The sequence below is a fragment of the Sesamum indicum genome, linkage group LG8 (assembly GCF_000512975.1).
Source record: "Sesamum indicum cultivar Zhongzhi No. 13 linkage group LG8, S_indicum_v1.0, whole genome shotgun sequence".
Taxonomy (NCBI): Eukaryota; Viridiplantae; Streptophyta; class Magnoliopsida; order Lamiales; family Pedaliaceae; genus Sesamum; species Sesamum indicum.
The window spans coordinates 6,559,959-6,578,549 of NC_026152.1; the positions used below are offsets into that span (position 1 = coordinate 6,559,959).

Sequence of the window (18,591 nt, forward strand, 5' to 3'; positions counted from 1 at the left end):
GCCAGGAGTAGGTCGCACTTCGAGAAGGAGTTCTTGGCCAGGGACTTATATAAGTCCCCCATCCTAGAAGCCTTGAGAGAAGGCACTCCTCTTCACTTCCTGCGTGGTGAAGGGTACCTCCAAGGCTGCAATATTAAATCTCTGCAAATACTCCCTCAAAGTCTCGTTGTCCCTTTGCCGCACTAGCAAACTGGTGTAAGAATAAGGATCTGAACTCCTCGAAGCTTCCAATTGCTCTAGGGGGCAGTTAGTTAAATCATTGCTGCGCGGCCTTGGCGAAGTTAGTCACGAAGACTCGACATTTGATCCCGTCCGTGTATCTGTGAAGTAAGGCTGCATTCTCAAAACGTCCAAGGTGTTCCTAAAGGTAAGTTGACCTATCGTACTCAGCAATAGCATGGGTACGACAATTGATCAGGAGCTCGTCCGCCATCACAACATCTGTTAAGGGGACCCCGTGCAATTCTTCTCCTGGAATTCCCGCTATCTGGTGTTGCACGTCTTGGAGGGCTTTTTGAAGACACTCCAAATGGTCTAGCCATTGTTGGGGAACCTCTGGTGGATTTGCTGGAGGAAGCCATTAAATCCCAGTAGGGGGCTCATGTCACAGCAACGCCTTATCCTAGAGGAATTCCTTTTGTTCCTTCTTGAAAGGTGCTTGTTTCCAGCGCGGGGGCTGGACGGGTAGGGGTTAAGATCGCCATCTGCTCTCGCACGACGACTGCAACAACTTATTGGATCGCGCCCACCAAAGCTGGGGAAAGTTTGCCTGCTGTGGTGTCAGAGGAGGTTCTTCGTCTTGGAGGATTAGCTAATGGCTCGGTCACTCTAGGAGACAACAGTGGAGCCGGGATGGTAGGGGCGGACCCTCCTACTGGTGTTGTACAGGTCCCTACAACAACCTGCAGGGCTGATTGTTACCAAGTACCTCCACGGTCTTCTGCTTGTTAGCGAGATTGTTGGGAGTTTTCATGATATCTCACGCCTTTAATTCAAGTTTTCTATAGACGACGCCAATTGATGCGTGCAATTTTAGCATGAGCCCAAAGTTTTTGGATCTTGACGTTGGATTTGGGCTAATTGAGTAACAACTCTTGAGAAAGAGAACCTGCAAAATAAAAAGTTAGCACTCCGATGCTTAAGTTAATTTCGGATTTAGAAATAGATGAATATAAAAATAAATTATGATAAGAAATTATGATGAAAGGGAGGACTCCGAAGGCAAGAGCACGAAATTAGAGTAATAGATTAGCTGTAAGTAGAGTTTTTGAACGTGGAAGGAGAAAATCCGTTGGGGGGTACTTCCTGTATTTATAGAAGAAGAGTCATTCTATAACAAGATCCCAAGGGAGTATATCAGGTGCGAGGGGCCCGAAAATCCAATCAAAAAAGGCGGGGTTTTGGGGATTGCTCTCCTCATTATCGTTTTAACAAACAGTCCTCGGACGAGGGGGGACTCCTCCTCCTTATGGATTCCTATCGGATGGGGAGTCCTTCAAGCTACAGTCTGACTTCCTGGGGACATCTTTCTCCTTCTAGCTTGGTTTGGAAGGACCTCGGGTTGGGCTTCATCCCTGTGCCGGATTAAGTTCCTCTCTTTGGTTGGACTTTGGTGCGGGGGGTTTTAGCACCCTCTATCACTACTAGGACTATGTCTTCCCTAGATGTCATACTTAAAGTAATCCCTGCATCTAAATATATAAATATCCACATAATCATCTAATCAATATCCATAAGTAATCCCAACGTCATAACATGCATAATCTACCAACAACTTTATATGTATACATATCAAACACCACAAGTAATCCATCACAAATTATCCCCACGCTTTTACGTTCTCTCTGTACAAACAAAATGTGATTTGTATTTTAACTAACAATGAGGAGAAAACTACATACTGGTCCGACCTGCCTGAATATAGCATTTAAACCTAGCCTTCGACAGCCATACACCTCAAGATCTGTTCCTGAAAAAAAATATCCGCAGAGGAATGAGCCTGCTACTCAGTAAGTAAATTACTAGCCCTATCTACATATGTACATCAAATATAGCCCAGACAAAATAAGTAGGCAACATGCATAGAATATAGTCAATTTAATCCCAACATAATCAGCTTTATTACACGATATAGCTAACTTGCAATACAACAATCAATTAAACTCCTTTTTTTTTCCTAGTTTGCTTACCAGAAGGTAATATCGTGTTTTTCCCATCAACACAATCTCATCGTTATATAAGTTCAAGTGAATCCCCTTGATAGCCGGCTCATCATTCTCATTTCGCATCACAGCTCTTTCAATTTGCACTATAGTTCTTTTATTTCACATCATAGCTCTTTTATATCATATCATAACTCTTTTCATATCGAATCAAAGCTTTTTTCATTTTATTCCTTTCACATATCGCATCATAGCTCTTTTCCTTTCATTTCGCCTTACAAGCCTTTAACAACATTAAGAGGTATTCACATCACAATTATATCCAATTTCCATCACACCATCATTTCCACATATCACCACTCTTATAAGCAACTAGTAACATAAAACCATATATCGATATATTCTCATTTTCAGACACCCACAATACATCTTGCAACAAATATAATATTGCAATGTATTTTCTCATTTCATGCACACCATATCGTCAATCACATTAAATCATCCACCACTCATATATTTTCAAATAAATCAACTTCAGCATGGACCATAAATTTATATAAAAGTAATACTACAAATAAAGAGAACATATATAGATAATACTAATTATTTACTTACCTCAACCTTACAATACTTTTATCTACTCAATGGGTAATGGTTTGGTCCTTTCACTTTACCCCGTATTCTATAATGAGTTATAACGCATACAATTAATATATCGAGAATATCATAATTTTTAAATAGAATATTAAGTATTATTTGCACAATTCTTATAATTTTTTAATATTTCATTTCTATCAAAATATAAATCTTCGTTCTAGATCTTCTTAATAACTAGATACTGTAAGCTTCATAAAAATATTTATAATTTATCAAGTAGTTCATAGGAATTCATTTAACCAAACCCCCTTATATATTTATAACTATCGTTTTTAAAAACATCCATAAATTAGATTATCATTAAAAACCTCATTTTTCCTCTTTAATAACATAATATTTTCTAAAATATAACTTCCGGAATATTTCTATGAATTTTCTATCAATTCCTCACTACTTTAACCAACGATATCATTTTTATATCCGATGTGATATTCAATTCGACGCTAATTTAAATAGTTAAACTTGAAAAATATTCCGATTAAATAGTAAATCACTCAATATAAACAAAATTTAATAAAAGGATTAATTAGATAATATAATTATATAAATTAATATGAATTAAAAATACAATTTTCATACCTCTATTTCTTCTTTTTTTCCACGAGAGAGAATTGCAATTTCTCAATTGTGTGTGTTGTGTGTTGTGTGTTGTGTATGTGTGTGTGTTGTGTTTATGCAAGGAAAAAGGGAAGGAGCGTGAGGCGGTGGGCGTTGGTAGCCCCACCTCTCACTCTCAACTCTCTATCTCTACTCTTCATAAACATATATATATTGTTTACTAACATAAACATATATATATTGTTTACTAACATAAATATATATATTATTATTTTTATTTTATTTATTTAATTATATTTTTGTCAAAATACCTATTAGGTCATTCCTAAATTTTCTTAATTAATATAAATTATCCCCAAATATTATACTGAACTCCAATTTAATCCGTTCAAGTTTTATTATATTCCAATTATGACATATAATTTATTTACTAATAACTAAGTTTTATAAGAATTGATCAATTAATCCTACAATTATGTAGTATAATCTTTGGGGCTTCACAGGGGGGGCTTTTGGGCCGTGTCAAATGGGCCTCCCTTCAGGGCCGAACTGGGATGTAGGAGGTATTCTTCTTGGGCCAAACATGGTGATTTGGACAGACTTCCTTTCTCCCATGCTGGTGGACCTTTATTTGGGCTCAGCAATTCTTCTTGGATTGATTTCTTTTGGGCCATACCTGTCGATATCTATTTGAATATTTCGAAATATATTGTATCAATATCTCAAAGTACAAAAAGTAAATTTACAAAAATTTTACTACAAATAAATAAATATAGTTAGAAAATTAATTTTAAAATTTTATTTAATTGTCCGCTATATTTATTATTAATTTAAAATATGTCTACAAAATTTTCAATTGAAATTATAGAAAAGAAGGAAACAAAATTCAAACAACCATGTGGACTTCTTCTTAGAAAGAATTCGAATTACACACACATAAAAGCACATACATGGAAATGTAAAGATTTACAAAGAATATGTTCATTGATTAGTATAATTCTATTTACATAGTTCGAGAAATTAATTGCATAAAAATTAATGTATGATCATTCTTTTCATTTTGTAAAATATCATCTGTAGATAAGAAATAAAATCTTACAAAGAACAACGACCTTAAACTATAAAATAATTTTTAATAGGATGAAAATATAATATTTATATATATAATTGGTGTATAAAAAGATACAAAAAAAAGAAAATATTTAAATAAAAATAAAAACTAAAAATCATATTAGTTAAGTAGAATTATATAAAAAAATATGAAACAAAAAATGTACCGATTAACACTAAAAAAATTTGTTCCTTTTCGTAAAAAGAAAAAGAAGGCAATTTGAGAAAGAAAAAAAATTAAACTATAGAATAAAAATTTAAAAGATGAAACTATATATATATATATTGGTGCACAGAAATAAACAAAGGGTAAAATTAAGCAGAAATAGAATAAATGACAGATTAAGTAGAATTATGCACGTAGATGTTAATCCAAATACGTACCCATTAACCCTAAATAAATTTGTTCATTCTTGTAGAAAAACAAACACAAAAATAGAGTGAAATATGAAAAAGAACAACATGTAATGTTTTTCTACAGGAAAAATCAACAAAAAAGGATTATATATGATAAAGTATAACTTTCGCAAAGTTGAGATAGTAAGTTGACATAAAAAAAAATTATATGACAAATAGTAAAATAGGGTGTAGTTTGATTGATAAAATATAATTTGTCTAAAAATTATTGGATGAAACTATATTATATATGAAAAAAACTAAAGTATAAAAGATACAAAAGAATAAACATTTAATTGAAAATAAAAACTAAATGACAAATTAAGTAGAGTGATATAAACGAATGTTAAAATGGAATATGTAGCTATTAAAACTAAATAAACCTATTTTTTCTTGTAGCAAAACAAAATCAAGTAAAATCATCATAGAAAACATAAGAAAATGGTATTGATGTGTGCGATATTAGCACGAGCCCAAAGTTCTTTGATTTTGATATTGGATTTGGGCTAATTGAGTTAAAGTACTTGTGAAAGAAGACCTGTAAAACAACACGTTAGCACTCTGATGATTAAGTTAGTCCCGAATTTAAGAATAAATAAATGCAAAGATAAATTATACCAAGAAATTGTGAGGGAAATAAGGATCTCTTAAGCGACAGTACGAATTTTAGAATGGTAGAGTAGCAGCAAGAGAGTTTCTCGGATATTGAAGGGTTGATCTGTTAAGGGGTGCCTCCCATATTTATAGAGGAAGATCCCTCCTCTACGAGGACTCTGAAGAGAGCTATGTATTAGAGAAAAAAGGTGGGATTCTAGTGGATAAGGTCATCCTTTATCCGCTCCTTGCGCAGCACGTCTTTGGATGAGAAAGGACAACTTTGTCGTCAAGACTCCTACCTGGCGAGGAGTCCTCTTAGGCTGAAAAGTCCAATCCCTTGAGGGCACCTTCCTTCATTCGGGCTGGACTTGCAAAGATGGAGCAGGTCTTCAAACTAGGCCTCCTTCTCGGCCTAATCTTCGATGGAGCGGGCTTCTTTCTTTGACAGGTCCTGGCATGGTGGGTTCCTTCTTGGGTTAAGCCTAGTTGGCCTACTTCTTGGGTTAAATCGTGCAGGATGATTCATTCTTGCTAAGCCAAGCGCCTTTAGGCGGGCTGACTCTCTCTTAGGCCGGTAGGCCTGGCTTGGGCTTAGCATTTATTTTTGGGCCAATCCCTTTTGGGCTATACCCATAGCCCCCCCACTCTAAGAAGGAAGAATGCTTACTAGCTCCTTAGAGTAGGAACCCTCGTATCATCAGAAGGAGGAACTCGTCTTAATTAGCTCGGTATCTGTAAGGAAGGAGGGTGTCTTCTCTAAAGGAGGGGTCCCTATAATCTGGGAAGCAGGGACTCGTCTTAGTTAGTCTGGCATCCGCCTCTTTTACTTCCTGCTGCACTTTAGCTTATTGGAAAGCATATTTCAAGATTTTTGGTAGGCTGATTTGACGGCCGTAATCCTGGTAGGAGAGGCGCGTTCCTTTGGTAACCACAGTGCGCACATCCAATAACCTCCCTCCCACACGCGTGGTCACCGTCCTTACTATAGCAGTTACTAGGGTCGTGGGTTAAAAACTCCTCCATTAGCAATCTTTTGGTTTCTTCCCTCGTCTTCCTTCAAAATATTTTCTTTGATGCACTACGTCTCCTTCCAGCCTTTGTCTTCTTTTCTAAGTATTTTCTTTCCATCTCCTTAGAGTTTTTTTTTCCTTTCAAAAAAATATCTTCTTCTAGGGAGTCCGTGTGCTTTCTCAAAGAGACCTTCTTGGGTGATGATCCCTCGGAGGCAACTTCTAAGAGGGCGGACCCTGCTCTACCTCGATTTGGAAGGGGCTAGCGGAGAAGCCTGAGGCAAGCTACTCTTGCTGCTTGTTGTTTAATAGATGAGGATATGGACGAGGAAAAGGGGGAGAACGAAGGGGAGGTTTCTTCCCCTGAGGAGGAGAGGGTAAGGGCTCCATCTAAGTAGGTAGGGATGCCAGAGTCCTTCTCTGTGGATAAGGCGTCTGGGTCTCCTTCGGGAGAAGAAGAGGGGGCAGTCCCTCAAGTGGAAGAGGGAGAGGAAGAAGGGGTTCCTCAATCGTCAACAAATTGGGGCCTTCCACCATGCGAACCTTTCCAATAGACGAGCACCTTCATGAGTGCCATGTCCCTTCTGCTTTCGTTGTATATACCCCTTGTCAAGTGAGTCGTCCTTTCTTTCCTCCCCCTAACTGTTTATGTTTTTTTGCTGCACAACTGCGGCCAGGTCTTCATTTCCTGTCCCTCTTTTTTATTCTGAGGTTGCAAATATTTTTTAAATTTCTCTAAACCTACTGGTTGCAAATTCTTTCAAGATTTTGGCCGGCTCTTTTTTATAGTTCTTTATTTTTATGGTCATCCTGTGACTGCCCACCTTTTTGCCAAATGTTATCGCCTCAAAAGAGGCTGAGAAGGGGCTCTTCTGCTTTGTTCCCCATCAGGGGGTATCCTTTTTGCATCCTCCCTATCCTCCAAAATACATGAAGAATAGTTATTTTTTTGTCCTCCATCCTCATGCTTGGTCTTTTCCAAAACAATGGATCTTCAGGACCCCTCATCCTACGCATATAGGACCAAGGACTGCGGCCTTGTCCTCGTTGTTGAAAAAGTTGAATGCATCCCCTTATCATTTCCGTTTTTTATTTAATGAGAGGCTATATGGACACTTCGACTTGGCCCTTAAAAACATAGCCCTTAGGGGATTTCTTGGGTATTTTATTTCGTTTTTTGTTTTTGTTTGTCATTACCTTCCAATCTTTATACTTTCTTGAAGTGATGATCCTTTTTGTTTGTGTGTAGAGAACATAATGTTCAGCAAGCTGATGAGGGATCATGTGATGGGGGGTCGTTTTGGAGGGACCCCTACTCCAAACTCTTCCAAGGGGGCCCTTGCCTCCAACGATTCAAGGGGTAAACGCCCATCCTCTGTCTTCTCTCCTAGTCTAGTGGCTGGGAGTTCTTTCAAGAAGCCTCGCAGGGGCTCCATGAGGGCCCCTCCTTCCCGTACTTCCTCCATGCCTCCTCCCACTCCTCCTTCCAAGAATGAAGTAAACACCCCTCCCAAGTCTTCCCGTGTGCCTTCTCCCTGCCTTTATAGCCGCTACCTGCTCGATCAGGATAAAGGAAAAGCCTCCTTGGTGGCGGATTTGAGAAGATGTGCTTTATCTCTTGAGGACAAGCAGCTTTTGTCTCCTCTCTCAAAGGAGGAACTGGAAGGGATAGGAGCTCTCTACATCTTTAAAGTACCTTCCTGTCTATATTTTGTGTCTTTACTTGTGTACCTTCTTATGATGGTCTTTGTTTTTCGTATGCCGCCTCTGTCTATGAGGAACTGTCTTCTAGGTCTTAAGGGACTCCCCCTATCCCCCCAAACGATGCCCAAAGGCAAAAATTGGAGGATGGGATGGAGTGCCTACAAAGTCAGAATGCCAAACTAAGGGAGACCAAGAAGGAGATGACGAGCCGCTGCCAACAATTGGAGAGGGAGGTGAGGAAACTGTAGAAGGAAGTAGCCAGCCATGAGAACGCATTGAACAAGGAGGTGGAAAAAGAAGTGATGGACTTCCCCAATTCTAAGGTGGGCAAAAATTATCTGGAGGCCTACTAGAAGAGCCGCTTGAAGGAGTTTAAGAGGTCCATGGAGTATTAGCAGGAGCTGGCCAAGATAGCGGGGCCCTTCTTTGAGCATGGCTTCACAGCTGTAAAAAGAACAATTCCAAGATCAAAGGTAACTCCTTGAAGGAGAGGAGCTTCCTTTCTTGATCTTGCCACAGCCTTATATAATGTGCCTGATCATTTTGCCGAATTATCCATCATAGGAGAGGGAGTCCGCCTCCCAGATTCAGGTTGTTTTATTTTTGGGCCTTCTCTTCATACTTCTTTTCAGGTTCATACTGATCTTTAAAGAATTTTTGCTGAAGGAGATTTTGATAACTTGTTGGGGGAGGTTGAGGCAGAAGTAAAGAGTCCCCCAAACGAAGCCGCGGCAGACGCCACAACGGGGGATCCCTAGGGAGAAGGTGCCTCAGATGAGAAGGAAGAACAACCTCCTCTGGCCACTGATGCAGCTCCTCCTACCACCCCAATGCCTACTGTTGATGCTCCTTTAGAAAAAGAGATAAAAGAGTGGGGAAAAATCTGATAGTGTAATGTGTCTCCCGGTTGGATGAAACAATTTTTACTTTCCTTGCTATGCTTGTTTTTCCCGCATTAGAAATGAGGATGAGACGATTCAATTTTCAGCTCTATTGGGATGCTTTTTTTTTTTTGTACGCCCCTGGCCATAGTTTTAGGCCAGGGGCTTGAAATGCAACGCTTCTGGTTTTTTATTCATATTTAATGTCTATCTTTAGATTGGTGTTGTTCCATCAATTCTTGGGAACCTTCAGGCTTGATTGTGATTAAGGGTTCCTTGAAGCTTTCTGGAGGGAGGCCTTCTCAAACTTTTCTCGACAAAAAGGCTTTCTCTATTTTTCTCTGAAAGATGCCTTCTGAAAGCTCCTTGGCAGGAGGTTCCTTTCATCTTTCTTGAAGGACACCTCCTAGAATTTCTAGGCAGGCGGGTCCCCTTCAACTCCCTTGAGCAATGCTTCCTTAAGCTTTCCGGGTAGGTAGGCTCCCTTCAATTTTTCTTGCGGGATACCTCCTTAACTTTTCTCGCATGTGAGTATTTGAATAGTACTTCATAAAATATATATTTACACAAGAAATAATGAAATATAAAGCAAGCAAGGGCTTAAAATGGGAGTCCGGGAGGTCCCTTCGGTGGTGGAGGCCTGCATAAGTTTTAGCACGGCTTATTTCTATACAACTTTTATGCCTCACTTTAAAAAATGCAATACATCATTCCTATCTAAGAGGGACGTCTGCAGACGAGGAATTGGTGGTGGGAACCCTGCAAGATGACTCGTTTGGGGGTATCTTCCGGGAAGATATTTTAGAGTGAGTCCTTCAAGAGGACTTAAGGGAGGATGTCCTGTGGGAGGACATTTTTGAAGGGAGTCATTCATGAGGACTTATGGAAGGATGCCCCACAGGAGGACATTTTTAGAGGGAGTCCTTCAGGACGACTTGTTGAAGGATGTCCTACGGGACGACATTTTTGGAGGGAATCCTTCAGGAGGACCCTACGGGAGGACATTTATAGATGGAGTCCTTTAGGAAGACTTATTCAAGGATGCCCTGTGGGAGGACATTTTTAGAAGGAGTCCTTCAGGAGGACTTATTGGATGGTGCCTTGTGTGTGATGGAGGCGGCTTTCTTTAGGCATAATACTTCTTGAGGTTGTGAATGCTCCAAGGGCATGGTAGTGGACGTCTTTCAAAGTCTTCAAACTCTTAAGCTTGTTGTCCTATTACTGTTGTAACCTTGAAAGGTCCTTCTCAAGTAGGGTCTGTCATTCCCACTGGTTCCAGTGTATCCACTTATGCCCAGCGCGCGCACAGGCAGTGCAGCCACACGCGGCCGGCTGTGCGGCTATTAGGTTGCTGCTGCAGTTGATGGCCGACAGCTGGGCCTTTTTTCGCCATTTTTCTGGAAAATTGAATTTTCTAATTTTTGCATATTTTCTAAAAAAATTAAGTTTTGCTAATTTAATTTTGGAGAAAATTGTATTTTTTATAGAATTAAATTGCTTTAATTAATTTGATTGTTTTGCGTGCATTAGATGCACGAGGCTGTGCCATCCATTTGAATTGCAAATTTTAAGTTTGTTGTTTTCTGCATATAATTGTTTCTCAGGGTATTGCATATCATGATGTTTTCTTGGAATGTTCATTTTCTTGTCTAGCATGAATTATTGTTATTATATGCTAAAATGAATGTGAATGGATGATCATGGAGCCCTAGACCGCATGTATGTCTTTTAATTTTTGTTGGGTGGGCCCGTGTGTCCTTATGATTTATATTCTCACTCCTTCTCGTTTTTAGCCTTGAAATAATAAGCTTGCTATCTCCCTCCTAATGTTCTTTCCCAACTTCTGATCGAGGTTTCTTTTTAAATTGTAACGAGAGTAATATAGGGCATTTTGATAATGTTTTATTTTAAGCAAGCCTATAGAGAAGAAGGTGTATGGAGAAGAAGTTCCACGAAGGAGGAGGGCCACGGAGAAGGCGGCCTATGGAGATATCACAAGGGCCATCTATATGTTGATGGAAAAATTACATTTGTAATAGCGTAGGGCCCTTAGACTCACTATGGGCTCAGTGTGTCGCATAGGCTGGGCTCGTGATCATCCAACAGGGGTATGTTGGGTATCATTGAATGCAATGTATTTATTTAATGGTTTAAATATTTGATATTTCTGCATTTACTGTTAATATGTGATGAGGTCTTGGTATTAAACTCAATAATAACTCTCACGAGTCGTGGCACCTTCGGGATAGAGGAAATCTGTACCATTGTTCTGAACAAAGGAACATGTTTACCATTTTCCTGTCTCACAAGTCATGGGGAGCGGCTAATGAAATGTGATTTAGTTGATGGATCGGGCCTAACACCGAGTAACATGATTCACTTGGAGTCCTCAGAATCATGTAAAGAGGTGAGACAAAAGATCTTGGAAATCTCATGGAATGAAAATAATATTGGATACCTCCCACAAGGCTTTCGCTATGCGAATCGTAAATGCGGGGCATGACAAATTCACTTGTAGATCGCAAGCCCACTAGGAAATGTTATTCCCGAAACCCTACTTGAGAGTGGTGGGCTTTCATATAAATAGTGGGAGAGTTAAAGACTAAAGACCAAGTCTTGAAACTTAATTTATAATATTACAATCACTAGTTGATTTCTGTTTAATTTTCTATTTTCTAGAAAATGTCTAAGAGCCTTTTAGCTATGATAACGGAGACTAACAAATTTAATGGCACGAACTACGACGACTGGCTGCGAAGTCTGAGGATTGTCCTAGATTTCGAGAATCAAGACTATGTCTTGGACAAGCCACTCCCGACGGCCTTGCCGGAAGGGTCGTCGCCCGGAGAACGTATCACATTCAAAAAGTGGCTTGAGGATAACCGCCAGGTCCGCAGTATCATATTGTCTTCGATGTCCAATGAAATCCAAAAGCAATACGATAGGCCGGATGATGCTCCCTCGATAATGCTCTCTATGAAGGAAGTTTATGCTGTTCCTCAAAAGCATTCTTCGGGGCCAACATGGACGAAGGATCATCTGTACAAAGTCACGGGTTAAGATGTTATCCTTAGTGGAGAAGCTCGAAGATCGTAAAGCTGGGTTTGACAATAACACGTACATTGGCCTGATCCTTCAGTTTCTTCCTCCGTCCTAGGACCCGTTTATTATTAACTACAACATGAACGGACTTGAGAAGTCTATTAATGAGTTAATTAATATGCTGGTCCAATATGAGATGACGACTCACAAGTTTATGCTGGCAATATTGGTAGCAGAGGTTTCAACCTCCAAAGCGAAAAGCAAGAGAGTCGGACGCTGGAAGAGGAAGAAAGGCAAGGGAAAAGCTATCGCAGCCACTGTTGGCTCTCCGAGTGCCCCTACTATTGCTGCGGGAATAGGGACAGGAAAAGAGAAGGTTGACAGTTTTCAGCGGTCGAAGGCAAATGATGTCTACATGCAATGCCAAGGAAGGGGGTATTGGAAGAGAGAATGCCCACAACTCCTCTCCAACTCAGGTGTGTTTGTGACTGAAGTGAATATGATAACTAATTCTACTTCTTGGGTATTGGATACCGACTGTGGAGCTCACATCTGCAATAACTTGCAGGTGCTGGAAAGAAGCAAAAAGTTAAGTAAGGACGGGATGATACTAAAGCTAGGCGATGGGAAGGCCGTCGCTGCGGAAGCTGTGGGATCTCTTGACTCAGTTATTAGTGATATATTTGGATACAATTAAAAGACTGTCATTATGTACCAAGCATGATCAAGAATATTATTCCCATTCCTATTTTAGACAATGATGGTTATAAATTTGTGATGAATAAAAATTATTTTTATTTGATGATTGATAATAACTCTCATCTGCTTGGTACATTAGTCAATGGTCTTTATATTCTCCAATACTAATTAAATTGTAACTACCCAACACAAATAAAAATTAGATAATCATAAAAACGCACAGTTATGGCATGCAAGGTAGGTCATATCTCAAAAGATAGTATGAGGAAGTTGGTAGACTCAAAGAGTTTAGAGGTAGACGATTTGGACAACCTACCAACTTGCGAATCCTATCTGAAAGGAAAAATGACCAAGAAGCCTTTTGTTGGACTGAGGCGGAGAGTATATAAGTGGTGAATTCATTGATTACTTAAACGAGAATAGAATTCTCTCTCAACGGTCTCCTCCTAGAATGCCACAACTTAATGGTGTGGCTGAAAGGAGGAATCGAACCTTGTTGAACATAGTTCGTTCCACGATGAGTTTTTACGAAATTGCCTTTCTTCTGGGGTCATGCTCTTGAGACGGCAGCCAAATTACTTAACATGGCGCCATCTAAGACGGTGTTCCAGACGCCATATGAGATATGGCATGACAAGTCTACATCCTACAAGTACGTGAGAGTGTGGGGTAGTCCCACATACGTCAAGAGGCTAGTAGGAGACCTACTAGACTCAAGGTCTAGTCTGTACAGATTTGTTAGAAATTCGAAAGTAACTGCAGGATACTACTTCTGTGATCCATTTGCGCAAAAGGTTTTTATCTCAAAAAATGCAGTGTTCATGGAAAACAATTTTCTTGCGGATAGCGAACGCGATGAGGTGCTACTTGAGGAAACCAGTGAGACACCTCAGCAGAATGGCGGAAAATCATTTGAGCCTATAGTTCCCACTGATAGTGTTCCAGTCCTCCTTAGGTTGACTAGGGAATCGCGACCGCTTAATAGGTACAGATTCTTGGAATTGACTAGTCAATTGAAATATGATCCAAAGATATACAAAGAAGCAATGTCGGAAATCAATTCGGATAAATGGCTTGAGTCCATGAGATTCGAAACGGACTCGATGGGTTCAAATCAAGTTTCCATCATAGATCCACCTAAAGGTGTTAAACCTGTTGGGTGTAAATGGGTTTACAAACGTAAGCTTGGAGTTGAGGGGGAGGTTACAACTTTCAAGGCTAGGGTCATGGCAAAAGGATACACTCAACGACCCAGGGTTGATTTTGAGGAAACATATTTGCCATAGCCATGGCCAAGTCCATTGGGATTCTGCTTGCCATAGCAGCATGATATGGTTATCAAATATGGAAAATGGAGGTGAAAACGGCATTTCTCGATGGTTTCATTGAGGAACAGATCTACATGGATCAACCAGAGGGTTTCACTTCGGTTGGAGAAGATTCGAAGATTAGAAGATTTGTTGTCTTTGAAGGTCCATCTATGGCCTCAAACAAGCTTCTGGAAGCTGGAACACAAGTTTTGATGAAATTATACGAGGTTATGATTTTATCAAAAATGAATTCAATCCTTGTGTATACAAGAAGGTCAGTAGGAGCGCGGTGGCGTACCTTGTGCTTTATGTAGACGACATCTTGCTCAGTGGGAATGATGTCAAGATGTTGGATGACACTAAAGTATGATTGTCCACACAATTTTCCATGATGGATATAGATGAGGCCTCTTACACCCTTAGCATCAAGATCTAAATGGATAGATTTTGAAGGATGTTAGGATTAACCCAAATTCTTGTATATTGAGAAAGTCTTGAAGAGATTCAAGATAGAGAACTGAAAATGAGGATTCCTTCCCATGAAGCATGGGATTAAAATGTCCAAGAGGCAGTCTCCCATGACTGATGAAGAACTTGAAAGGATGTCAGACATCCCCTATGCTTCAATCGTAGGAAGCATTCAGTATGCTGACTAGTGCACCTGGCCTGATGTCGCGTACTCTTTTATCATAACAAGCAGATATCTAGCATGCGCCGGGGATGCGCACTTGAGCGCAGTCAAGACAATACTTAAGTACCTAAAAAGGACTAAAGATATGTTCTTGATTTACGGTAGTGGAGAATGATATTGGAAGGCTATAACGACATTAGCTTCCAGTATTCAAGCTGAATAGTGGTATGGTTGCTTGGAAAAGTTTCAAGTAGGATACCACAACGGATTCCACCACGGAGGCTAAATACATAGCAACTTCAGAAGCAACTAAGGAAGTGGTTTAGTTGAAAAACTACATCCAAGAGTTAAGTGTAGTACCTAGCATTGCTGAGTCTGTATTTATCTTCAACGATAACTATGGGGCCATAGCACAAGCAAAGGAGTCGAGATCTCATCACCGTTCCAAATATATTCTTAGACCCTACCATCTGCTTAGAGAGATGGTGAGCAGAGGTGACATTAGGATGGACTGAATCAGCTCAGCAGAAAACATAGCGAATCCACTTACTAAGCCGATGTCGCAAATTGCTCATACTCGGCATTTAGATGAGATAGATTTGAGGCCGGTGGGTGATTAGTTTTAGATTAAGTAGGAGATTGTTAGAATAGGTGACCTGAAAGCCAATTTGATTCGCATACTTGTAATCTATTATGACAGTAACTCGATTCTATGCAATATTATTCAGTGAATAAAATGAGTATTCACCATTGGCATTTCATTTTTTGTGCTCATTACATATATGTTTGTATTTTTTTAGTATCATAACAAAGTGCACATACCACTTTAACAACCGTACAATAGTTGGACTGCACATTGGATGGCAGTCATGAAATCAATTTTCAAGGGTTGGGTCCGAAATATTCCGAGTCGCGGACCTCGAGAATGGACATCGAGTGTTCTATGGAGAATTGCATTAAGAGTTGCATTCATTTAGTGAGTGCCGTGTTTCATCGGCGACAGACGTGGGACGTCTATGCGATCTTAGTGGGTTGATTGGCTAGGTGTCGAGTCGATTGAGCTGACTTGCTGGGATCATCGTACTTGATCGGTATGACTCAAATCCCAGACTCTGACAGTGCAAGCAATGAAAAATATGAGTGGATTGACCCGGTAACGCGCAAGCAGAAGTGGTAATATAAATGTGAGTGGACTAGAATCCACGGTCTTCTGCTTGTTAGCTGGATTGTTGGGGATCTCCATAGTAACTCACGCCTTTAGCTCAATTTTCCACAGACAGTGTTAATTGATGTGTACGATTTTAGCACGAGTTCAAAGTCCTTGGATCTTGATGTCGGATTTGGGCTAAAACAACAGGTTAGCACTCCGATACTTAAGTTAGTTCTGAATTTAAGTATAAATAAATATAAAGATAACTTATAACGAGAAATTGTGAGAGAAATAAGGATATCGTAAGCGAACGCACGAATTTTAGAATGACAGAGTAGCAGACAAGAAAGTTTCTCGAATGGTGAAGGAGTGATCTGTTGAGGGGTGCCTCCCATATTTATAGAGGAGGAGCCCTTCTCCGAAAGGACTCTGAAGAGAGTTGTGTATCTGAGAAGGAAGGTGGTATTCTGGTGGATAAGGTCGTTCTTTATCCACTCGTTCCATAGCACGTTTTCGAATGAGAAAGGACTCCTCCTATGTGAAGACTCCTATCTGGCGGGGAGTCCTCTTAGGCTGAAGAGTCCAATCCCTTAAGGGCACCTTCCTTCCTTCGGACTGACCTTGGAAAGATGCAATAAACCTTAATACTGGGCCTCCTTCTCAGCCCAGTCTTCGATAGAGTAGGCTTATTTTTTGGACAGGTCCTGGCGTGGTGGGCTCCTTCTTAGGTTGAACCTAGTGGACCTCCTTTTGGGTCGAATCATATAGGATGCTTCATTCTTGGGTTAAGCCCAACACCTTTAGGCGGGTTGACTCTCTCCTGAACTGACGGGCTTGGCTTGGACTTAGCATTTCTTCTTGGGCCAATTTCTTTTGGGCCATGCCCATCAGGTGTAAATTATTATTTCAATAACTTTTAAGTATCATGAAAAATTGTATATAAGAACAATAAAATGATATCATGATTAAGAGTAAAACTTCAATTTGTTCGCAGCAGATGAGTGTAAAAGATAAATAAATATAAAATTTAATAAATATATATGAGTGAGTGGTAATGATTAACTTCAAAGATCATAGAGAAAAACAAATAAATTATTACCATAGAAAATTGTAAGATGTCCATAGAAAAATAATTAAAAGAAGCATATTAAGTGTTAAATTTTGAAGTCATTTAGTCGAGAATCGAAAACTGATAGAAATGAGCATATCTAACAAATGAAGTGATGCATAGTAAATTTTGTTCTATTTAAATACAAGTATATGGAGGCCATAATCATTCGATAACTATTTAAGATAAATACAAATTAAATCAGTATCATAATCTTAGAGATACAATTTTCGATAAATATAGAATAAATATTTTATATTAAAATAGATAATATTTTCAACCAATAAAATTTTTTCTTCATAACTAATAATTCAATTATAATATTGGAAAAAAAACAAAATAAATATTTAATAAATCAAAATAGCTATTTTTTTCTAGTTAATAAGATTTTTTCTTGACAATTAAAAATAATAATTATAATCTTGAAATAAGATTTCCATAAATACAAAATAATACTTAATATATTTAAAATAAATAGTGTCTCTAACCAATGAATCTTTTTAGTAGTCAAAAAGTTCAAAACCACCATAAAAAAGTATTTGGTCAAAATTGAACTAATATGGTCAACCATCAATTTGCTATGTATACAGATAGTCTCTTAATTTTTTTTTAATTCTCTTTTTTGAAAAGAGTCTCTTAGTTTCCAAATATGTCTAAACTACGAGATATTACATTTTTGGTTTATAAGTTTGACCACTTATTCAATTTTAATTATTAAAAAATCACATGTTACAATTTTGATCTTCCAACCGTAGCTATCTGATAATTTTAATTATTTTTGTCAATTCTGATGGAGAAGCCTTATTAGACATGCATGTCAACGAAACAAAGGAATTTCATGATGAAAGCCTCAAATATATTTGCATAGGTAAATAACCTCTTAACTCTTTAATTATGGATAAAAAGTTATGATTATTTAAAATTCGACCTAATAATCACATACTTAAAAAGCACTATATTTTGGATTTTAGTCGATCAAAACTCTCTTAAATTGTATCTGTCACTTATTCTACACCACTTTTCTCAATGTGAATTCAATGTCTATGTAGCTTTAATCTTTAAATAATTTAAAGTTACAGTTTTAGTCCTCAAATTATTAGTTGTTTTTACATTGTTTTGTCCGTTAATAAAATTATTAAAGTTAACGAAAATTTCGTTTAGGAAAAAGATATCTATTTTCCATCTATTTTTCGATATTTTTCATGTTTTGGCCCATTGTACCCATTTCCGCCATTTTTCTTCAAGTTTTAAAAGAGGAAAAGAAAAAAGGAAGAATTTAATCAACAAATTTTCTATATAGTCTTAACTTTTAACTTTTTATTTATTTTGTCTTTCTTCTAATTTTTTCTAATCTATGGATTAGAAAAGTATGATAAAGTCAATATTATAAATACAATAAAATAAATACGATAAAACTTATATTTTACTTTACGTATATTCTGCAGGTATTGCATTATACACAAAATAGATTATTTACAATATTTTTTTAAGAATACATATAGAAAGTTTGTGGTTTAACTTTATTTTTTTGATTTTTTTTGTCTCTCTTGAAACTTGAAAAAAGATGGAGGAAATG

The 18,591-nt window shown here is 38.3% G+C and overlaps 1 long non-coding RNA gene across 1 annotated transcript; it reads right to left on the reverse strand.

Annotated features, from left to right (window-relative positions):
- On the reverse strand, positions 1,738–3,470 carry LOC110012386. The gene is made up of 2 exons (XR_002287527.1): positions 3,399–3,470; positions 1,738–1,969 (listed from the first exon to the last, which is right to left on the reverse strand). It is a non-coding gene; the product is annotated as an uncharacterized LOC110012386 (long non-coding RNA).